Below are 25,423 nucleotides of genomic sequence, written 5' to 3'. Positions count from 1 at the left end.
GAACAGTGTCGATTATCAGAGGGATCTTAGACTCCAAGTTCATCTCTCCCTGAAAGAGACTGCACAGATTGATCGGGTGGTTAAGAAGGCAAATGGCACGGTTGTCTTTATTAGTTGAAGCACTGAGTTCAAAAGTCATGAAGTTGTGTTGCAGCTTTGTAAAACTAGTTAGACCACATCTGGAGTGTTTCATACAGTTCTGGTCGCCCCCATTCTCGGAAGGATGTCGGGGCTTTGGAGAGGGCGGAGAAGAGGTTTACCAGGACACTGCCTGGATTAGAGGGCATGAGCTATAACAAGAGGCTGGACAAACTTGTGTTGTTTTCTCCAGAGCGGCGCAGGCTGGGGTGAGACTGGATGGACGTTTTTCAGATTACGAGAGGAATAGATAGAGTGGACAGACGATATATTTTTCCTGGGTTTTGAAATGTCGAATACATTTAAGGTGAGAGGAGATGTGAGGGGCGTCTGTTTATTTCCACAGAATGCTGGGGAGCTGGAGTCTATGCCTGGGATGTTAGACCCCACCGGTCACGTGATCTCATTTGCCCCTCCCATTTAACCGCAGATGTAACGATCTCTTTGTGCATGTTCACAATCTCCAGGTGGGCGGTCACGCATCCTCCATGTTGTGTTGGGAAATCTGATGTTGGCCACTGAGTCCCGTTAACTTCCCCCGAACTCGCCTCGCTTCCTGAGGCTCCTCACATTTGTCCTGGAGCGTTATGGCTGTTGTGTCTTCTCCCGGACTGGGGTGGGTGAGAAAGGAGAACGTTCCAGGTTGTGGGGATCTTTGATTTCACTGCCTGCTTTACCGAGGGACTGGGAAGTCTAGGGGGGAGAATGGTTTCTGTGATGTGTTGATCTGGATCCAAAGGACTTTGCAGTTCCTCGCAGTCACGGGCGAAGTAGTTACCATGCAAAGCGTGATGTGTCCGGATGGGAAACTTCCTATGGTGTGTTGATATAATTTTGGTGAGGGTCAAAGTATATCTGGCAAAGTTTTTGTTATTTTTGCTAATTCTGTCATTTTAGAATCTTTTATACAATAGTATGTACTATTCATTCAGTTTCTGTGTGTTGCTGGAGGACCATCAGTGATTGTCCTTGATACCTTCTCCCACCTGGTTCCATCTGCTCATCTTGTTCAACCTCTGTCCAGTCTCCTCACACCACCCAACCCCGCTTCAGTGATATACATCTCCCATCTGGGTCATCCTCAGTCCGCCTTTTATCCCACCTCCTCAATGTTATATATCAGCAAACTGATGATGAGAGGCATTGATCGTGTAGATAGTCAGCGGCTTTTCCTCAGGGCTAAAATGGCTGCCACAGAGGGCACTGGTTTAATGTGCTTGGGAGCAGGTACAGAGGAGATGTCCTGGGTAAGTTTTTTACTCAGAGTTGTGAGTGTGTGGAATGTGCTGCAGGCTGCTGCCGGATACGATAGGGTCATTTACGAGACTACTGGATAGGTACATGGAGCTTAGAAAAATAGAGGGCTATGGGTAACCCTCGTAAATTCTAATTTAGGTACATGCTCAGCACAACTTTGTGGGCCGAAGGGCCTGTATTATGCTGTAGGTTTTCTATGTTTATTTTTTTCTTTTACCCCATTTTTGTGGAATCAACAACCAGAGAGGACTGGTTTAAGGTGAGAGAGGATTGAGTTAATAGGGATCCCAGGGGAAAACTATTAATCCACTCTCCCTTCCGTTTCATTGTTTAACTAACACGATGAGTGCACTCTCAGGTTGGAGGAGCAACAACTCATATTACATCCGGGTAGTTTACACCTCAATGGCATGAACATCGATATCTTTAACTTCTATCTCCACGTTTTCATTTCATCAACCCACACGCCAGTCTCTTCCATTCTGTCTCTTCACTTCTCTCTTCTCCACTGAGGATCGTCTCCCTCTGGTTTCCCTTTACTTCCCCATTGTCCGCTCTCCTCTCCTATCAGTTTCCTCCTTTTCAGCCCTTTGCATTTTCCACCTACCACCTCACAGCGTCTCGCTTCATCTCCCACCTCCCCCACCCACTCACCTTCACTCTTATCTGGTTTCACCTATCACCTACCAGCTTGGACTCTTTCCACTCCCCACACCATCTTATTCCGGCTTCTCCCCACTTCCAGTCCTGATGAAGGGTCTCGGCAGGAAATCTCTCTTTGGCTTTACCCCCTCTATAGAAGCTACCAGACCTCCTGACTTCCTCCAACATTTTGTGTATGTTACTCTGCATCTCCAACATCTGCAGAATTTCATCGGGACAGAGTGCAGGATGCAGAGACAACAGCGGGTCTCAGTAATGTCGAGGAGGCCACACCTGGAAAACTGGAAACGATGGATGCCCCCAACAGTCACGATGTCGAAAAGTTGCCTCATATGGAAGGACTGTTTGGGACTCTGACTAGTGGTGAGGAGAGAGGTTAGGGGCATCTCTGGCACTTCATCCACTTGCAGTTGGCGTCCAGCCCCTACACCCATTCTTATCGTGGTGATTTACCACAATAACAGGACCCCCTGATTTGTGGAATCCATTGTCACCAGGTGGCGCTCTGCCGCAATAACGCTGAGAGACAGAAATGTGACGCTGCAGCTGCTGAAATGTTTCTTCAAGATTCAGGGTTGTTTAATTCCATTTCCAGCAGACACGTGTAAATGAGGTCGAAATAATTATTACTCCGGTTCCAATGCAGCACAGAAACACAACAGTAACAACATATATCCACTGCTTATATACTGTGCACGGATTGATTGTATGTTCATAAAGTGACGCTCGCATAGGATGCCTGCATATAAGATGACAGACAGGAAATGATAGAGGTGTTTGGTGTTGTGGAAGGGTGGGTTAGAGGGTAGAGATATTTATCAGCTTTACTGCTTGGGAAAAGTAGCTGTCCCAGAGGCTGGTAGTCCTGGTGAAGACGCTGCGTATCTACCCCCGATGGGAGTGAGACAAATAGTCCATGAGTGGGATGGGAGGAGGTAGATTGTGAAAATTAGATCGGTGCTTGATCTCAGGAGAGGGAATTTGGAAAATACCAATGAGATGCCTTTTAGAACAGCTTGGAATTATGCAGCTGGCTGGTGGCGTAGTGGCATCAGTGGCGGGAGGTCCTGAGTTTGAATCCAGCCGGCACCCATCTGTGCTGGGTTAAGAGCTGTTGATCTCTTAAAATAAAATCTCACCCGGCAGAAGGCAAATACAACAATGGCAAGCCATTGCTGTAACTATCCTCCTACATGATTTCCCAATACGTCAGAGGAAATCGCCCGCTAAATTGAAAATTCCGGATGTGACCTACCTTCCCTTTGCGATTGTGCCCACTAGGGAAAAGTTAATTCTGGAATGAACCAAATTTGATTGGGGAGCTTTTGGTAAAGGGAGCATGTGGATACAGTGATAATAACATGACTGAATCCACCCTTCACTTTGAGAGGGGAAAGGTAAAACAAGATGCATCATTATTAGTGGAGTGAGGGGAACTACGGAGGCACTGGAGAAGAGCTTACCAAAGTTGATTGGAAGGGGACACTGGCAGGGATGATGGCAGAATAGCAATGGCTGGAGTTGCTCCACTTGACAGCCTCAGGGTTGAAGAGAAACACATCATATTCCACCTGCGTAGCTCCAACCTGAAGGCATGAATATCGATTTCTCCTTAGAGCAAAAAAAAAATTCACAGCCCATTGCCTTCCCTTCTACTTACTCCCGAGTAACGTAACTTTACACATTCTGACCACTGACATTTGGGACTTCCATATTCCTGCCAGTGCCTTCCACAGATAAGAGTGAGTACAATACTTATTCAGTTCATCAGCCATCACCTTTCACCCTCACCCCATTATTCCCTCTCCAGCATCATTCTCCAGTGGTTTGGTATCCATTTCTGTCTCTCTTTTACACAATATGTACCTGAAATTAAAAATGGTATCCTCTTTAATATTACTGGCTAGCTCATCTATGTATCTCATCTCTTCCTTCTTAATGGTTTTGGTTGCATTCTGTTCATTTTTAAAACTTCCCAATTCTCTAACTGCCTAGTAATTTTTGTTCTGTGCCCTCTTTGGTCTTTATGTTGTCTTTGGTTTCTCTTAGCAGCTACGGTTTTGTCACCTTACCTTAAGAATACTACTTCCTCTTTGTGATGTGTATATCCCGTCACTTCCAGATTGCTTCCAGAAATTCCAGCCATTGCTGCTCTGTTTTCATCCCTGCCCGTGTTCTTTCCAAATCAATTTTGACCAATTTTTCTCTCAGGCCTCTCTAATTCTCTTTTTATTCATATCTGACTTTAGTTTCTCCTTCTGTAATGTCGGGGTGAATTTGATCATATGAAGATCACTTGTCCCGAAGGGTTCCTTGAACTCAAGTGACCTAATTAATTCCGGTTCATTACAGCACCCAATCCAGAATATCTGATCCCCAAGTGGGCTCAACCACGAGCTGCTCTAAAAAAAATGCTTCTTGTAGGCATTCTAGGAATTCCTCCTCTTGAGACCAACACCATCCTGATTTTCCTAATCTCCTGCATGACAATCCCCCATGACTATTGTAACATTGCCCCTTTTGGCACTCATTTTCTATCTCTCATTGTAATTTGTGGACCACATACTTACTACTGTTTTGGGGTCACTATACAATTCCCATCAAGGATTTTTTTGTACATTTGCTGTTCCTTAATACTACCCACAGATTCCACACTGCCCAACCCTATGCCACCTCTTATCTAATGATTTTATTTAATATTTTACCAACAGAGCCACACAACCCCACGGCCGGCTTGTTATTTCACTAAACATATATATATTTGGGAAACAGGAAGACCTGCAGATGCAACAAATCGAGAGAAATTCACACAAAATGCTGGAGGAGCTCAGCAGGTCAGGCAGCATCTATGGATGGGAATCAACATTTCCGGCCATGACCCTTCACCAGGACTCGTGATAACCACGTATCTGAAAAATCAACAAGCAAAGACAACAGAAAGTAGTGCAATATTGGGAAAACCTTTGACAAAATTTATTTCAAGGCTTTAAAAAACTGCCGAACAGAGCTCAGTAGTTAACAAATACAACAAAGGCAATAAACACTTCCATCAATACCGACATTGACTTTTTTTTAATGAAAATATCTTAGTCCCATTTCAATCAGTAAAATTTACAAAGATAAGTAAGAACTGAAATGACAAGTTTAGAAAAGAATATTTACACTCAAACCCACTGAGATTAACATTACCTTGGACAGAAGGAGGAAAAGGAATAACGCACATGAGAAAGAAAATGACATAAGACCATAAGACACAGGAGCAGAATCGGCCATTTGGCCCATCGAGTCTGCTCCACCATTTCATCATGAGCTGATCCAATCTGCCCTTTAGTCCAATTCCCCCACATTTGATGCCCTGACTACTCAAATACCTATCAATCTCTGCCTTAAACACACCCAATGACTTGGCCTCCACTGCTACCCGTGGCAACAAATGTCACAGATTCACCACCCTCTGACTAAAAAAAATTCTCCGCATCTCTGTTCTGAATGGGCGCCCTGTAAACCTTAAGTCATGCCCTCTTGTACTAGACTCCCCCAGTCACTGTCGAAATTGCATTCAGCAACGGGTATGGGCAAATATCCAGCCTACAGCTTATTGAAACTTTCTCCCCAATGTGAACCCGGTCGTGTGTTACAAGGTTAGATTACTGAGTGAATCCCTTCCCATATTCACAGCAGGTGAACGGCCTCTCCCCAGTGGAACACAATGATGCAGCCTTGGTGGAGACGTTTGAGAGAATCTCTTCCCAAAGTCTGAGCGGACGATCGGCCTCTAAGTGATGTGAACTCGCTGGTGTTTTAATAGATGAGATGATCGTGTGAATGCCTTCCCACATTCACAGGTCGAAGGCCTCTCCCCTGTGGAACTCATTTGTATGCCAGCAGATCAGATGACTGAGTGAATCCCTTCTCACAATCTGAGCGGATGAAATCCCTCTCTGCTGTGTGAACTGACTGGTGAGTCACTAGGTGAGATGATTTGGTGAATCCCTGTCCACAGTCTGAGTAGGCGAACAGCCTCTCCCCAGTGTGAACTCGCTGGTGACTCTGTAGGTTGAAAGATCGAGTGAATCCATTCCCACAGTCTGGGCAGGTGAACAGCTTCTCCCCAGTGTGAACATGATGGTGTCTCTGTAGGTTAGATGACTGAGTGAATCTCTTCCCACAGACTGAACAGGTGAAATCTCTCACTGCAGTGTGAACTGACTGGTGAGTCACTAGGTGAGATGATGTGGTGAATCTCTTCCCGCAGTCTGAGCAACACAACCCCATCGGTTCCATTATCCAGATCACTGACAAACCATGTGAGAAGTAGCGGACCGAATACTGACCCCTGAAGACCACAAGTCACTGCTGGCCAAACAGAAAAGGCCCCTTTTATTCCCACTCACTGCCTCTTGGCTGTCAGCCATTCCTCTATCCATGCCAGTATTACTTCTGACTTTTATCCTGTTAAGCAGTTTCATGTGTGACACCTTATCAGATGCTTTCTGAAAATCCAAGTAAATGATATCCACTGCCTCTCGTTTGTCCATCCTGCTTATGACTTCCTCGAAGATCTGTAACAGACTTGTCAGGCAAGATTTCCTTCTACAGAACCTATGCTGGCTTTGTCTTATTATATCATTAGTCTCCTAGTACCCCAAAACCTCAACTGTTATCATGACTCCACGCTTTCCCAGCCACTGAGGTTAGGCCTACTGGACTAGAATTTGCTTTACTTTGCCTTCCTCCCTTCTCAAAGAGTGGATTGACATTTGCAATCTTCCTGTCCCCCAGGACTATGCCAGGATCAAGTGATTCTTGACGTGTCATGACCGATGCATCTGTTATCTCTCCAGCAACCTCTCTCAGGAATTTTGGGATGTAGTCCATCTGGTCCAGGTGACTTATCCACTTTAAGAACCTGAGTTGGCCTAGCACGTTTTCCTTTGTAATAGCAATGACACTCACTCCTGTTCCCTGACACTCACGGATCTCTGGCACACTGGTGGTGTCTTCCACAGACAAGATGGATGCAAAGTACCTATCAAGTTCATCTACCATCTCTTCCCCATTTGTACCCCATGAGCATCATTTTCCAGTGGTCCAATATCAACTCTCGCCTCCCTTTCGTATATTTTTATAACTGGCTTATATTATTGTATAGTTTGCTGTCATATTTCACCTTTCCCCTTATAGCTTTTATTTTAAATGTGCCGGTTGTTGGATGTTAAAAGCTACCCAATTATCCAACCTACTACTCACTTTTAATACCTTATATGCTTTTATACAGTCCTTAACTTCCTTTGTCAGCCACGATAGCCTAGCCCCGCTGTTTGAGAACTATGTCTGTGGGACATATCTATCCTGTACATTATGAACTATTCCCAGAAACGTCAGCAATTTCTGCTCTAGCGTCATCTCCACCAGCATCCTTCTCCAATCCACCTGGGGAATCACCTCTCTCACGCCTCTGAAATTCCCTTTCATTCCATTGAGATACTATGCATCTTGCCTGTGCTTCTCCCTCACAAATTGCAGTAGGAATTCAATCATATTATGATCACTGCCTTCTAATGGTTCCTTTACATTAACCCCCCTCATAAGATCTGGATTATTACACAACACCCAATCTAAGATAGCAGTTCCCCGAGTAGGCTCAACCATCAGCTGCTCTAAAAAGCCATTTCGTTTGCATTCAATACATCCCCTCTTTTGCGATCTCACGCCAATCTGACTTTCCCAATCCTCCTGCAGATTGAAGTCACCCACTACAGTTGTGTCATTAAATTTATTACATAAATGCCAAACATTCAGCAGTACCTGGGGCAGAAGTGAGGATACATGCTTTTACCAAGGAGAGGTGTTTTTGAAGCTGAAAGGCCTGAAGGTAGATAAGACACCGCAGAGTTCAGAAAGAAGTAGCTGAAGAGATTGTGAAGGCATTAGAGTCATAAAACACTACAACACAGGAAAATGCCATTCGGCCAGTCTAGTCCGTGATAAAGCATTAATCTTCCGAGTTCCAACAACTTCCACCTGGACCATAGCCCTCCATATGCTTCTCATCCAGTGACCTAAGCAAACTTCTCTTAGATTACAATCGTCCCTGCCCCTTGTCTGGCAGCTCGGTGCAGTCAGCCGGATTCTTTCGAGGAAATCTTGACTGACAAATCTTTTGGAATACTTTGCGGAAATAACAGGCAAGATAGATAAAGCAGAGGCAGTGTATGTTGTTTGCTTGGATTTTCAGATGATCTTCAACAAGGTACCCCATGCAAGGCTGATTGAGAAAGTAAGGAGGCATGGGATCCAAGGGCACATTGCTTTGTGCATCCAGAACTGGCTTGCTCACAGAAGACAAAGAGTGGTTGTAGACTGGTCATATTCTGCATGGAGGTCGGTGACCAGTGGTCTGCTTCAGGGATCTGTTCTGGGGCCCCTACCGTTCGTGACTTTTATAAATGGCCTGGATGAGGAAGTGGAGGTACGAGTTAGTAAATTTGCTGATGACACAAAGGTTGGGTTAGGTTGCGGGGAGATATTGATAGTCTGCAAACCTGGGCTGAGAAATGGCAAATGAAGTTCAACCCCGAGAAGTGTGATGTGGTTCATTTTCTTCGGTCAAATATGATAGAATATAGTATTAATGGTAAGCCTCTTGGCAGTGGAGGAACAGAGGGATCTTGGGGACGGAGTCCATAGGACGCTCAAAGCTGCTATGTAGGTTGGTTCTGTGGTTAAGAAGCCATACTGTGCATTGGCCTTAATCAACTGCAGGCTTGAGTTTAAAAGCCGAGGTGTAATGTTGCAGCTATATAGGACTTTGGTCAGACCCCACTTGGAGTACTCTGCTCAGTTCTGGTCGCCAAACTACAGGAAGGATGTGGAAGCCATAGAAAGGGTGCTGAGGAGATTTACGAGGATGTTGTTTGGATAGGGGAGCATGCCTTTTGAGAATAGGTTGAGTGAACTTAGTCTTTTCTCCTTGGAGTGATGGAGGATGAGAGGTGACCTGATAGAGGTGTACAAGAAAATGAGAGACATTGATCGTCTGGATAGTCAGAGGCTTTCCCACCTATCGTGGTGGAGGCGGACAGGATAGGGTCTTTTAAGAGACTCCTGGATAGGTACACGGAGCTGAGAAAAATAGAGAACTGTAGGTAACCCTTGGCATTTCTAGAGCAAGGACATGTTCGGCATCGCTTTGTGAGCCAAAGGGCCTGTAACGTGCTGCAGGGTTTCTATGTTTCTAAGGTGCTGCACGTGAGGCTGCTGAACAGGATCACAGCTCATGGAATTACAGGAAAGAAACCTGTACTGACAAGGGAGAAAGAGTCATAATAATGTGGGCAATTCTGTTTTGCTGTCGGTAACTAATGCTGTTCTGCAGGGGTCAGTATTGAGACCGCATCGTTTCACGTTAAATCTGAATGATATGGATGACGGAATTGATACCTTGGTGACGAACATTGCAGTTGATACAAAGATAGGTACGGGACAGGTAGTTTAGAGCAAAGCGGGAGTCTGCAGAAGGACTTCGATAGGTCGGGAGAATGCCAGCAAAGTAGCAGTTGAAATACAGTGTATGCATGTCATGTACATTTGGTAGAAGTAATTGGGCGTAGAAAAATAAATGGGAGAAACCTGAGAAAATTAGAGGTGCATAAGTGCTTGTGAGTCCTTGAGCAAGAGGCGCTAAAGGTTTGCTTGCAGATGGAGTTGATTAAGGATGACAACTGCAATGTTAGCAATATAAGAGCAAGGATGCGATACTATAGCTTTATAACGCATTGGGCAGATCACTGTTGGTGTATGGTGAGCAGATTCCGACCTGTACTTCCGACTTATTATCTGAGCAAAGGATGTGCTTGTATTGGAATGGGTCCAGAGAAGTTTCAAAGAATGATTCCAGGAAGACCAAGAGTGGATGACTTGGATGAGGAAGTACGTGGGAAGGGATTCACTCAGACATCCACCCTACAGAAATTTATCAATATCCACTGCTGCTGATTTCCACACACAAATAAATCAAAAGGGATATGCCTAATCAAAACGATAATTAATCGATCAATAGCCCCCAAACAACACGGCACAGCCGGACACTTAACAGGGGACTTTACATCTCACAACACTGGATTCAGTTACGAAACCGGTGATTAATGTTGTTTTCCCTCTGAAATCATAAGAAACGCACATTAAGGTGCATTTAAATGTGAGTGCATCCCCACAGGTGACGTCACACAGACCCCATCGCGCCTGACGTCAGGCATGGGCTTCCCATACCGGGATCTGCCCTTACGTGCACAGCGTCTTACGTCATCCATGCGCTGGTAAGCTCAGGCTTTATCAGTTTAATAGCTGGGCTAATAATCACGTGACGAACCCTTCCCCACTGCTGTCAACAGAGGATTCAGGGTCTGCGCAATTCCCATTGGTGCAAAGCAATGTCAATCACTTGTTACCACCAAGTCCAGAGGGCCTTACCCCCACTGAGTTCGCCTCCCGCTCCGGCCTCAAACTCCATATCACAGCGGAGTAAATCTCCGTTTTTTGATTTATTTCCATTTCCCTCCAAGGGAAGTTGGGGCATTTGTGAAGCGTCTTCTGCGGCCGGAGTCTGATGTGTCACCGAGAGGTAGGAGGAGACTGCTCGGCCCGTCGGTTTGATGCCAGTTCCCTGGGGAGGGAGAGGAGGGATTTTATTGAACGGGTGAAGATGATGTGAGAGGGGGCGGACAGGATGTTTGTCCCGGTGGAAATCTGTGGAAAAATCTGAGCCCACGGTGGTGGTGAGCAGAGGGATTCACATTGGGGGGGAAACACCGGCACACGGTTGACCTGCAAGTGGGGCCAATGACAGGGGTAGGAGGTGACTGGTTGGGGCAAAACGGGGCTGCGGAAGATGGACATTTTTTGCACAGAGGATTAACAAAGTGGTTAGCGAGTATTTGTTATAGAGAGTGCAATGAAGTTTCAACAGACTGATCCCTGAAATGGTTGGGTCATCATATGAAGGAAGATCAAATGTGATAACCCTTTCATTTAGAGAATCGAGGACTGAGAGGTGAACACATTGAAATGCACATCATTACCGGTTGAACCAGGGATCCCAGTCTCTGAAAAAGGGGGTGGATGCCTATATTTTATAATATAACCCCTATTGTTTTACCTTTACCTCCTCTCCCAGTTTTATGCTTGCCCTGGTCCTTCACACCCCCTTACCTGCTTAAGATTCAGCCCAGTAGCAACAGTCAGCAATTCATTCTTTTTGGCTTTTCCTAATGCCTTAGGGGTTGTTGCTTCCAGAAATTTATAAATGTCCACTGCTGCTGATTTCCACACACAAATAAATCAAAAGGGATTTCCCCAATCAAATCGATAATTCATCGATCAATAGCCCCCAAATTTGTTCATATCCCAGACGCAGGTCCCAAATTTGTTATGAACCAGAATGCTTTAGAAACAAGCCAGCAGCAATAGACTACACCTGGAGTCTGATTTTGATGTTAAATCTGTCTTTATTAGAATCTACTTGTAATATGCAACTTAAACAAGATAAGATGGTAAAGTATGAAAGTTCAGTTCAACTACAGAATAGGCGATAAGAGAGAGAGATTTGTAATCCAGGGTAAATAGCGAGAGAAGGCAAATATGTAGAATTCCTCAGGTTCCATGGTTGTAAAATGAAAGAACAGTCGCTGTAGATTTTATCCGTCATCATTCCAAATCCACATACTGATTATCACCAAAAGTGACTTGTCACAAGGGGTATCGTCTTCAAGTGAACTACCACACCACAGCCAGGCAAGGGTTAACACATAAGTGGTCTCCACAGGATATCCCAAATCAGATCCACTCCTATGGATCAAACAATGTGACAACCACACATTCGATGTACATGAATCGATAATTAACCCACCATTGAGGGCATAGGAAACTTCTAAACAGTGACCCTTGGTCACTAGTTCTCTGGTTTCGATCCTTCCATTTTTCCTCCTTCGTCTCCAACTGACTCTGAGTGTCTGTGTCCTCAGTTAAAACTAAACAAGCTGCGAGCGATGTAAACAAGCTGCAAGTCAGACTGATTCACCTTCTTAATCTCTGTCTCTCTCTCTTAAAATGACAGTCCACAGCAAAGGAAACCCAGGGATTCATAACAACGGCCAGTCCCCACTGTGAACTGACTGGTGTGCTAGTAGTTGTGATGACTGAGTGAATCCTATCCCATAGTCTAAGCAGGTGAACGGCTTTTCCCCAGTGTGAACTCGCTGATGATTCTGTAGGTGGGATGACTGAATGAATCCCTTCCCACAGACTGAGCAGGTGAATGGCTTCTCCCCAGTATGAACTCGCTGATGACTCAGTAATGTTTATTGACTCAGAGAATCCATTCCCACAGACTGAGCAGGTCTATGGCTTCTCCCCAGTGTGAACTGACTGGTGTGCCAGTAGTTGGGATGATCGAGTGAAACTCTACCCGCAGTCTGAGCAGGTGAACGGCTTCTTCCCAGTGTGAACTCGCTGATTCTGTAGGTGGGATGACTGAGTGAATCCCCTCCCACAGAGTGAGCAGATTAACGGCTTCTCCCCAGTGTGAACTCGCTGATGTCTCTGTAGGTGGGATGACCGAGTGAATCTCTTCCCACAGACTGAGCAGGTGAACGGCTTCTCTCCAGTGTGAACTCGCTGATGTCTCTGTAGGTGGGATGACCGAGTGAAACTCTTCCCACAGTCTGAGCAGGTGAATGGCTTCTCCCCAGTGTGAACTCGCTGATGACTCTGTAGGCTGGATGAATGAGTGAATCCCTTCCCACAGTCTGAGCAGGTGAACGGCTTCTCCCCAGTGTGAACTCGCTGATGTACCAGTAGGGTGGATGACTGAGTGAATCCCTTCCCACAGACTGAGCAGGTGTATGGCTTCACCCCAGTATGAACTGACTGGTGTGCCAGTAGTTGGGATGACCGAGTGAAACTCTTCCCACAGTCTGAGCAGGTGAACGGCTTCTCCCCAGTGTGAACTTGCTGATGACTGTGTAGGTGGGATGAATCAGTGAATCTCTTCCCACAGACTGAGCAGGTGAACGGCTTCTCCCCAGTGTGAACTCTCTGATGTCTCTGTAGGGTGGATGACTCAGTGAATCCCTTCCCACAGAGTAAGCAGGTGAATGGTTTCTCCCCAGTGTGAAATCGCTGATGTCTCTGTAGGTAGGATGACAGTATGAATCCCTTCCCACATTCTGAGCAGGTGAACAACTTCTCCCCAGTGTGAAGTCTCTGATGTCTCTGCAGGTCAGATGACTGACTGAACCCCTTCCCACAGACTGAGCAGGTGAATGGCCTCTCCCCAGTGTGAACTCGCTGATGATTCTGTAGGTGGGATGAATGAGTGAATCTCTTCCCACAGACTGAACATGTGTATGGCCTCTCCCCAGTGTGAACTCGCTGATGACTCTGTAGGGTGGATGACTCAGTGAATCCCTTCCTACAGACTGAGCAGGTGAAGGGCCTCTCCCCAGTGTGAACTCGCTGATGTCTCAGTAGGTGGGATGACTGAGTGAATCCCTTCCCACAGAGTGAGCAGGTGAATGGCTTCTCCCCAGTATGAACTGACTGGTGTGCCAGTAGTCGTGATGACCGAGTGAAACTCTTCCCACAGTCTGAGCAGGTGAACGACTTCTCCCCAGTGTGAACTCGCTGATGACTCTGTAGGTGGGATGACTGAGTGAATCTCTTCCCACAGACTGAGCAGGTGAATGGCCTCTCCCCAGTGTGAACTTGCTGATGTACCAGTAGGTTGGATGATGCAGTGAATCCCTTCCCGCAGACTGTGCAGGTGAATGGCCGCCCCCTGGTGTGAACACGCTGGTGTGCCATTAGGTCAGATGACCGAGAGAATCCCTTCCCCGAAATTCAGCAGATGACCAGCCTCTGTCCAGTGTGATCTGACTGGTGTGTCCACAGGTGGGATGCCTGACAGAATCCTTTCTCACACACAGAACAGGTGAATGGCCTAGCGCAGTGTGAACTTGCTGACGTACCTTCAATTGTTATAACCGAGTGAATCCATTCCCACTGTCTGAGCAGGTGAAAGGCCTTTCTCCTCTGTAAGATGACGGGCTTGCTAGATGTTCAAATGACCAAGTGAATCCCTCCCCACAGTCTGAGCAGGAAGGATGGTCAATTGAATCCCTTGCTCCACTTCTTAAATATCTAGACAGAGACAACAAAACTGGCGTGTCGTGTTTGAGATTCCTGGAGACAAATTCCTTCTCGTTTTTAACCTGTAAAAGATTTACAAAATCTATCAATGGGTGTAGGACAACATTTCAAATGAGCTCACTTGAGTTGCCAAGGTTTGATTTGGTATCACACTGTTACAGTGAGGTTAAACCCAAGTTGGAAGATAAATCATCTCCTGACTGGGCAGAGTGCTGGTATCTGGAATGACCATCAATTCCCATATGCGTTTCAAGTTCCAACTCCTTACAGTGCAGGGTTACAAGCTGCAGCTGGATGCACATCTTGTATGTGAGGGCATCAGGGACACTACAGGTCTCCCCATCTTCCCTCCAATACCCCCTCTAACTTGTAATAACCAGTGTGTACATAAATCTTGCACTGTGTATTTTTTTTACCCAGTGACAAGTTGTGCACAGTGAATTTTTATAGAGAGGTATTCATTTTAACAGCTGGCAAATCACTGTCGATAGGAACATTGATCTCCTCTGGGTTTGATCCAGTTCATCTGCATTCTCACACAACCTATGAAGCTGGCCTGTAATGGGTAATGAAGGATTTTCTCACCAAAGTTTTTACATATTGTCCATATGTGGTTTGCTTGCTAAGTTACGCTTTAAAAAGTCAGATTTCCAAATATCACTCCACTTCTTCCCACTTGCAAATTCTCCAGCAACTTTTGCAACACCAGAATACACACAAGTATCACCAGTTTCTGTATTGCCCTGAAGCCTCCCTCAATGACTGACAGTGGTGAACTCAGTGATGGCAATGCCAATGAATATGAAGGGAAGGGCAGTAGTCTGTCTCATTAGAGCCTGGCACATTTGGGATGTGAAAGCTGCTTGCTTCCCCTGGCAAAGGTGTTTGATATCATTAAGTACCCAGAGAAAATGGGACAAAACATGTTCTCATGGGTAGAAAAGTCCAGAACAAGAGGAGGTAGAACAAGCAACAGGCACAAAATGCTGGAGGAACTCAGCAGGCCAGGCAGCATCTATGGAAAAGAGTACTAATGCTGAATTCCTCCAGCATTTTGTGAGTGTTGCTTGGATTTCCAGCATCTGCAGATTTTCTGTTGTTAGTGATTGGAGATAGAACAAAGGTGATTTTCTCAACTGGTGATGTAAAAGATTTTGTTCTCTGAGTTCCTAATCCTTGCCTTTATTATAGCCGGAGCTCAGCTCTGTCTGAGAGATCCGTCGGTTCCCATTCACTCAGAAGCCGGAAGCTCCCTTGGGCCCGTGTATGGATCGTGGGAATGAGAGACATGGACAAGAGCAGGACTGTCCCGGGATTGTTGGCCATGGTGTCCGGATTTCACAGGAATTGTCCCAAAGTCGGTGTTTTAGATAAAAACATGGAGAATCGGTCTTACCTGCACCCGACATTTTCAAGGCCTTCTGTGTACTGCGCGCATGCGTGATACTCGGGGACGTCCTCAGCCTGATGTTGGTGTATTTCATCGGCGCTTCAGCGCCGGCAAAATTCTTAACGCATGGCCCTCTGGGTAATCACGGTGCCATTAACCATTTCTGCAAGCACCGGTTCAATGTCCATACCTCATTTTTTTTATAGTGTGTATAGAAAAAATCTGCAGCTGTTTTAACGTAGAAAGCGGCTCCCATAAACAATATACTCAATATCAACGTGTATCTAATGCCAAAGTAAAATGCAGATATAAAACACAGGAGATTCTGCAGTTGCTGGGAATACAGAGACGCACACACACAAAACGCTGGAGGAACTCTGCAATTCAGAGAGCAACTAAGCAGCGGAGTACACAGGCTAGGCATGCTGAAGGGGCTCGGCCTAAACGTTGTCTTTTTATTCCTCTCCACAATTGCTGCCTGAAATTAACCACCATTATTTCGGTCAACCAGTTTCCAAATGTTTCTTTTCTTTCTTTTGTAGCCACATCCTGCTGGTCTGATTCCTCCTCCTCCTGGTAAACTCTAGACCCCATCTCTCTCTGGAGCCCCAAAGCCCTGACTCAGGCTGGCAACTCTTTGGTTTCTGACTCTGCACCATCGAAGATTCACTCGCTAGTCTGCTGTCAGACTTTAGAGGTGCATTGTGTTACGAGACAGCAGGTTCGCTTACTGTGAGTGTTACTTTAAGTGCCTGAGTGAGGCGGGACTGTGACGTCAAAGACAGAGAGAGAGAACGTCAAAACCACAGTGAGCTCATTGTCTTATTCACCCTGGAAAAAATCATGCAGGTGTATAAGATGATGAGAGGCATTGGTCGTGTAGATAGCCAGAGGCTTTTTCCCTAGGGCTGAAACAGCTAACATGAGGGGGGGGGGGGGTTTAAGCTGCTTGGAAGTAGGTACAGAGGAGATGTCAGAGCTAAGTTTTTTAAGCAAAGAGTGGAGTGTGTGTGGAATGCACTGCCAGCGACGGTGGTAGAGGCGGATACAATAGGGTCATTTAAGAGACTCTCAGATAGGTACATGGAGCTTAGGAAAATAGGTGGCTATGCGGCAGGGTAATTCTAAGCAGCTTCTAGAGTAAGATACATGGTCGGCACAGCAATGTGGGACAAAGCATCAGTAATGTGTTGTGCATTTATATGTTTCCATGAAATTCACGGGAAATCTCCTATCCCACGGAGTGGTGACTAGTTGCAACCTGTCATCTCAGGGAGGGTGAGAGAGGAACGGCAGGGATAGAGTTTGATATACTGATATGGAACAGAAACATGGGCAGGAATCAGATGGGCTGAGTGGCAATTCTAGTGTACATTGTGAGTGTGGTAGAGACAGTAAGTACCTGAGACATGGGATTTGATACTGAACTGATTTATCTTTCACAGATCCACAATATTAAATGCCAGTCTAGTTTAAGGCTAACATCAGCAGAACAGACTCCTCCAATGCTCAGTGACCAGGGTTCAGTCCTGGGTGCGATGAGCCGCCAGAAGAACTGCAGAATCTGACAGTAACAGTCCCTCATGAACCTGCAGATGCCTTCAGTCAACATGATGGCTAAACTTTTAACACACAGATGATTTGAACTTCCTCCCTGATATAGGAGCGCTCAGACTGAAGGTGTAGGGGAGAAGGGAAAAAAAGAGATAATAAAGTTATTTGCACCGTTAGGGATAAACATAGAGGAAGAGGTGGAAAGTTTCTTGAATGCATCTATTTTAATGCTAGGAGCATTTTAAGAAAGGTGGATGAGCTTAGAGTATGGATTGATAACTGGAAATATGATGTTGTATCTATTAGTGAAACATGGTTGCAGGAGGGGTGTGATTGGCAACTAAATATTCCAATATTTTGTTGCTTCTGGTGTGACAGAATCAGAAGGGCAAGAGGGGGAGGTATTGCAATGCTTGTCCGAGAAAATACTACAGCGGTGCTTTGACAGGATAGATTACAGGGCTCATTTAGGGAGCCTATTTTGGTGGAATTGAGGAATGGGGAAGGTATAGTAACACTTATAGGGGTGTATTATAAACCACCTAATTGGGAGCGAGAATTGGAGAAGGAAATTTGTCAGGAGATAGCAGATATTTGTAGTAAGCACAAGGTTGTGATTGTGGGAGATTTTAATTTTCCACACATAGAAACATAGAAAATAGGCGCAGGAGTAGGCCATTAGGCCCTTCAAGCCTGCACCGCCATTCAGTATGATCATGCCTGATCATCCAACTCAGAACCTTGAACCTGCTTTCTCTACATACCCCTGATCCCGTTAGCCACAAGGGCCATATCTAACTCCCTCTTAAATATAGCCAATGAACCGGCTTCAACTGTTTCCTGTGGCAGAGAATTCCACAGATTCACCACTCTGTGTGTGAAGAAGTTTTTCCTCATCTTGGTCCTAAAAGGCTTCCCCTTTATCCATAAACTGTGACCCCTCATTCTGGACTCCCCCAACATTGGAAACAATCTTCCTGCATCTAGCCTGTCCAATCCCTTTGGAACTTTATATGTTTCAATAGGATCCCCCCTCAATCTTCTAAATTCCAGTGAGTATAAGCCTAGTCGATCCAGTCTTTCTTCATATGAAAATCCTGCCATTCCAGGAATCAATCTGTTGAACCTTCTTTGTACTCCCTCTATGGCAAGAATGTCTTTCCTCAGATTAGGGGACCAAAACTGCATACAGTACTCCGGCTGTGGCCTCACCAGGGCCTTGTATAACAGCAGTAGAACCTCCCTGCTCCTGTACTCAAATCCTTTTGCTATGAATGCCAACATACCATTTGCCTTTTTCACCGCCTGCTGTACCTGCATGCCCACTTTCAATGACTGGTGTACAATGACACCCAGGTCTCATTGCACCTCCCCTTTTCCTAATTGGCCATTCAGATAATAATCTGTTTTCCTGTTCTTGCAACCAAAGTGAATAACCTCACATTTATCCACATTAAATTGCATCTGCCATGAATTTGCCTACTCACCTAACCTATCCAAGTCACCCTGCATCCTCTTAGCATCCTCAAAGCTAACACTGCCGCCAAGCTTCGTGTCATCCGCAAACTTGGAGATGCTGCATTTAATTCCCTCGTCTAAATCATTAATATATATTGTAAACAACTGGGGTCCCAGCACTGAGCCTTGCAGTACCCCACTGCTGACTGCCTGCCAATCTGAAAAGGTCCCATTTATTCCCACTCTTTGCTTCCTGTTTACCAACCTATTCTCTATCCACATCAATAACATACCACCAATACTGTGTGCTTTAAATTTGCACACTAATCTCCTGTGTGGGACCTTGTCAAAAGACTTTTGAAAATCCAAATATACGACATCCACTTGTTCTCCCCTATCCATCCTACTAGTTACATCCTCAAAAAATTCTATAAGATTCTCCAGACATGATTTTCCTTTCACAAATCCATGCTGACGTTGTCCGATTATTTCACCTCTTTCCAAATGTGCTGTTATCACATTTTCACAACCAACTCTAGCATTTTCCCCACCACCGATGTCAGGCTAACCGATCTATAATTTCCCGGTTTCTCTCTCCCACATTTTTTAAAAAAGTAAGGTCACATTAGCCACCCTCCAATCCTCAGAAAGTAATCCAGAATCTAAGGAGTTTTGAAAAATTATCACTAATGCATCCACTATTTCTTGGGCTAATTTCTTAAGCACTCTGGGATGCAGACCATCTTGCCCTGGGAATTTATCTGCCTTTAATCCCTTCAATTTACCTAACACCACTTCTCTACTAACATGTATTTCCCTCAGTTCCTTCATCTCACTAGACCCTCGGTCCTCTACTATTTCCGGAAGATTATTTATGTCCTCCTTAGTGAAGACAGAACTGAAGTAGTTATTGAATTGGTCTGCCATGTCCTTGTTCCCTATGACCAATTCACCTGATTCTAACTGTAAGGGACCTACATTTATCTTAACCAATCTTTTTCTTTTCACTTATCTATAAAAGCTTTTACAGTCAGTTTTAATGATCCCTGCCAGCTTTCTCTCATAATCTTTTTTCACTTTCCTAATTAATCCCATTGTCCTCCTCTGCTGGACTCTGAATTTCTCCCAGTCCTCAGGTGTGCCACTTTTTCTGGCTAATTTGTATGTTACTTCTTTGGACTTGATACTATCCCTAGTTTCCCCTGTCAGCCACGGGTGCACTACCTTCCCTGGTTTATTATTTTGCCAAACTGGATGAACACTTGTTGTATTTCATCCTTGCAATCTTTAAATGCTTGCCATTGCATATGAATGTTGAGGAACCAACTAGAGAGCAGGCAATTCCACATTAGGTATTGAGCAAAGAGGAAGGGTTAGTTAGCAATCTTGTTGTGCGAGGCCCCTTGGGCAAGAGTGACCATAATATGGTGGAATTCTTCATTAAGATGGAGAGTGACATAGTTAATTCAGAAACAAAGGTTCTGAACTTAAAGAAGGGTAGCTTTGAAGGTATGAGATATGAATTAGCTAAGATAGACTGGCAAATGATACTTAAAGGGTTGACGGTGGATACGGAATTTTGCTACTCTCATTTTGCACCCCTCTGTCTCTCTGCACTTGTTCCTATCCCCCTGCCACATTAGTTTAAATCCTCCTGAACAGCAGTACCTGAATGCAAACCTAAGCCTGGGGAATCGGGACCAGACTATTGAGAGCGATTTGTGGCCTGCTACGGCACCTTCGCAGGAGACCAAGACTTTAATGATGGGAATCTCTCCCCCCAGTTCAATGCCCTACTGCTCCAATGCTTACCAACTAAGTTAGCCAACATGATTAAAACAAATAATATGGATTGGCCTGACAATGACTGAAATCGAATGCAACAAGCTTTGACATATCATTAGGACCCAACTTTCGAATCTCGATCAACCCCAAAGGGAACTAATATTTAAAGTGAACATGTTCAGTGGGAAGAAGGATGCGAACGGGCTATATCTGAGGAACAGAAATGGGAGCAAAAACCTACCAAGGGACAGGTGGGGACAACAACCCGTTTAGAAATTGACAAGAAGATGCTTCCAACCATGAGTGCCAACCCTCAGGAAGAGCCCAATGTAATATTGCAAGTTGCTGGAAATCCAGTTCCGTTTATGATTGATATGAGGGTAACCACAACCACTCTCGATCAGGAAATAGTATCGGAAAAGGGATTCCAGCTATCAGACGTTATAATCACTCTGTCAGGGTTTGAAGGCACGGAACGTACATATTCACTTACCCAGCCACTGCAGGTGGAATTCCAGGGGAGCCAGTGTGAGGTTTCATTTACAGTCACCACCAGACGGGGGTGTAATCTAGCAGGGAGAGACTTGCTCTGTCTGTTGGAAGTCGAGATTCTTTGCACAGACAATGCTGTCACCCTTGACAGGTGAACAACCGACAGCTTCTCCAGTTTCCGACCCCCAAGTGGAGGACACTTAATTTGGACTCCACTCCTTCTGCCAGCAGCCGACCCTCATGTGACTCTGTGCTTTGACCCTATGGGGTGTGCCACTGAGGAAAGCCAATATTATGCACCCCTCGATGGACAGAAGTTCCCAGTCATGGTGATTAGAGAGGTTAAAGGAAGAGACGGTATTGCATTACTGGCCGAATTTCCAGATTTCCTTTGGCGACAGACAGAACTGGTAGTTCCCCATACCACCATTAGGGTTTGCACTGGGTTCAAGCCAAAGAGCCCAGGGTTCCTGGCCTACACCCTAACGAAACAAGCCTCCAGCACCGAGGGAGACTGGCAAGACTTGGCCGCGGGTCTAGTCCAATACGGGAAGGAGTCTGAGGTGAAGACGGAATATCTGGTAAGACAACCTTTTAATAGTGTCCAATCCCAAGATGCTGTACCCCATCTCTGTGTAATTTCAGGCCGAGAAGTCTGTCGCACCAACTGTCCCCCTGTCTGGATCACCACGAAAGAAGGACAGACTCTCCCATCCATTTAGCAATATCCCCTCAATCCCGAGGCAACGTTTTCTGAGGATGGAAGCTCCTTTGTGGATCCAGCAGGGAAACGATGCGAGAGTGATGGACAGTGAAGTAATTAAGCAGGCATCTTTTGAAGCAGCTGTCTCCGCCCAGAAGGCTGAGCTGTTTGCTCTGACTCATCCCTGTATCCCAGCAACAGACTAAAGTGGGAATGTTTACACAGACTCCCATTATACATTTGGAATTGTACATGACTACAGGGCTCTCTGGGAACATGGGGATTCCTGACTTCCTCTGGCCACCCCATTAGTAATGCCACCTTTGTAAACAACTTACTCACCGCTCTACAGCTACATCAAGTTTTGTTCTTCTCAGGGGGACGCCTCTGAGGAGGAGTGAAAACTGTGGTCCCAGATGGGGCGCCAGAAAGACCCCAACATAGGTTTTTGGATCACCCAGCGGGACAGGTTTGTGTTCCTACACAGTTTTTACCAATATTGGTCGATTATATACATAATTGTACACACCTGGGAAAGGAGGTAATGGTTGGTAACCTGTACCCTGCACACCGGGTACGACTCCCTTGCCAGGTGGACCTTTTTGTGTCTACAAGTTGATTTTATTGAATTGCCTCGAGTACATTCCTATAGATACTGCTTAGATATTATAGATGTGTTTAGTAGATGGGTTGAAGCTGTTCCAACTACCAATAATACTGTTATGACTGTTGTGAAGGTATTATTATGGGAAATAATTCCCAGGTACAGCCTGGCAGAGATTCTGAGCTCTGACAGTGACCCACACTTCGTGATGAAAGTAAACAAAGGCGTACGTAATGAACTAGCTATCAAGCAACAATTCCACTGTGTACACCACCCACGGGCCGCTGGCACAGTGGAGAGAGCCAATGGCACTCTGAAGAGTAAATTGGCCAAACTAACAGAGGAGATTGGACTCGGTTGAAGGTCCTACCGTCACCCAGTTCCATATGAGGGTTACCCCACAGGGGAAAACAGGGTTGTCACCAGCTGAAATCATTTATGGATGGCCCATGAAGACACCCTGGGGACTAAGACCTTGTGTACCATTGCTCCCAGAAAGTCTACCAGCAAAATTGGATATTCATACCCGAGGGGAAGACATGGGGAAATATATATGCCAACTAACCAAAATTTTCCAAGCATACATTCACAGGTACGACAGGCTTACAAGGAAGAGAACTACTCTGCACCATGGAACCTGGGATTTTTTTTCCTGATGAAGAACTGGGATTGAGGGAAACTCGGACCTCGGAGGAGAGGACCATATCAGGTGTTACCGACCACTCCCACGGCTGTGAAAGTGAAGGGGCAATCTCGGTGGATACATCATTAGGTGCCAAACATGTTACTGAAGGAACTGAGTATAAGGTCTCTCTCGGACTAATGGAAAATGTATTGGTTGTTAGTGGTGTTCATGTTTATGCCTTTGAGAGGGCTCACCCCAGCATCCGGGGCCCCCCATGCCCGTCTTTCCGTCTTTCTGTCATACCTATACCAAACAGGTAGAACTAGGGGCCTGCTGGGTTTGTGCTGAAATTCCACAGCATGGTAAAACTATGGTTCCAATGTCAGCAATCCTGCTCAACCAGAGTGAGGAACTCTCAGCCTGTGCTTTCTCAAATAACATCCGGGGAAGTGAGATGAGGACCTGTGGTCCAGACAGAGATGACTGTGGCTGTCAGTGTTTTGAGGAATGGTGTCTCAGGCCCCCACCAAACGGAACTTCCAATACTGGGAAACATGCATCCTGGCCATACTTGCAGGTGCCCAGCAGCAGAGAGGAACAACTGAGACTGATTGATTTTGGATGATTACTTTTCTCTCCTATGGAGTAGCCGGGAATTCATGAGAGATAATCAATTTGGATACAGCACTTGAGGAGCTGGCCACAATACTGCAGGGGCCCTGACAGTAACACAGGCCCAAGTAACAGAAATATCCACTGAAATGATTGCAATCTGCAAACAGTCCTACAGAATTGTATGGCTTTAGATTTTATCCTAGCTGAGAAAGGGGGAACCTGTGCTATTACTGACACAGAATGTTGAACCTATATCCCTGATGAATCTGCTAACATTACATCCCTCTCCAAGCACACTGCAAAGGAGATTGACAGCATCAAGAAAGTAGGGCAGGATTTACACGGGTTCACTGAAGGATCGAAACAGTGATCTTCGAAGGCCTGTTTGGTAATATGTGGGGAATGATACTGCATTATGGCCTAATAGTTGTACATATCTTTGTTATAATTACTGTTGTACACTGTCTTTACCCACTGAGAAGTCAAATCTGTACTCGGTTGCTTTCTCTGTAAAAAGTTACTGCTTTGTTGATCATGTAATGATCTAAAGGAGGGAATGATAAAGTATGTAAAAGGGTTAACACTTCATTAAACAATAGCAGCCTGTTTTTCTGAAAGAAACTGCTGATGATCAACAGATGTGCTAAGCCATGCTGAGCCATGTTTCTTCTTGAGGGTAGCTAGCTAGGGTTTCAGGATGCTTATCTCCATGTGCACTCATGTGAAGAGATAGGACAGCTTCAGTCTGTTCTGTGTCTGGAAGCCATTATGACTGTTCTGTAATTTGTCTATAGGGGCGGTTCATGTAGTAAATATCTTTGGCTCCAGCCTGTGTTGCGTGGGGAGTATCTGGATGGATATATCTATGGTGTAAGGGGAATTGTTAGTCAGTTAGTGGATTGGGTGGGGACAGTCATTGACTGTGCCTGTCTGAGTGACTAACTCAGTAAGCCTCAGGTGCTTGGAACAAAGCGTTTGTACTTATATGGTCTCTGAGTGACTCTCCAGATTCGACTTCCACAGAATAGGAGTGGTTTTAAAGGGCTGGAAGCTGGAAGCACATTACCAGACCTGGAGTGATTGCAACTGGGTCTGACAGGCATAAATGGTTCTTCTGGGCACATTCAGTCTCACTCCAACTATATCCCACCTTCCCTTATACAGGTATGTAATGTCTAAAGGATCAGTGTTTGAGTAAATGAGACTCACCAAACTTTCTCCTGACTGAATCAATGGAATCTCCGAGTCTCTTGAGGCAGAGCTGTTCTCTCCAGTTAATGCTCTCAGTCCTGAGGCTGGTTCACTTGTTGCTGTTCCCTCGTCTTCAGACGTGGTTTGCTTCTAGTTGGGGTTTTACTTCCAATAAACCTCTCACCGCAGGTCTAACTTTAACCAGAGAGACAATGAAGCACAATTACAATAAAAAGGAGAACCAAACATTTCTGGTTAATGTTACTAAGAACAAAACATTGAAGGCTGATATAATGATCTCAGTAAACATTTTTTTATTGTCATTCACACATCACAAAACAATATGGGATAAGGAGGAGCCATCATTCAGTCAGAAACAGAATTAGGTGATTCGATCCATCTGGTCTGCCCCACCATTTAACCACAGCTGATTTTCATTCCACCATCATATTCCTGCCTTCCTCCTGTAACCCTGAGCTACTCAGCAATCATCAATATGTTAATCTCTGTCATAAATATACCCAAATGGCAGCTTCAACCAACCTCTGTGGCAACAAATTCCACAGATCAGACATCTTCTGGCCAAAAAATTCTTCTCCTCTCAGTTTTAAAGGGAAGCTTCTTTATTCCGAGACTGTGCTGTCAGATCACAGTCTAATGGAAACATCCTCTCCATGTCCACTGTATCCAGGCTTTTCAGCAGTTAGTAGGTTTACTTAACCAAACATCCCCCACCACCCC

The 25,423-nt window shown here is 45.3% G+C and overlaps 1 pseudogene; it reads right to left on the bottom strand.

Annotated features, from left to right (window-relative positions):
- Nucleotides 1–11,544: 11,544 nt before the first annotated feature.
- The window catches only part of LOC140723155 (uncharacterized), a 96,489-nt pseudogene continuing 82,610 nt past the window's right edge, over nucleotides 11,545–25,423 (bottom strand).

Source organism: Hemitrygon akajei, unplaced genomic scaffold (assembly GCF_048418815.1).
Source record: "Hemitrygon akajei unplaced genomic scaffold, sHemAka1.3 Scf000102, whole genome shotgun sequence".
NCBI lineage: Eukaryota > Metazoa > Chordata > Chondrichthyes > Myliobatiformes > Dasyatidae > Hemitrygon > Hemitrygon akajei.
The sequence above is the reverse complement of the archived record's forward strand: the minus strand, read 5'-3'. Positions and strand labels throughout refer to the sequence as shown.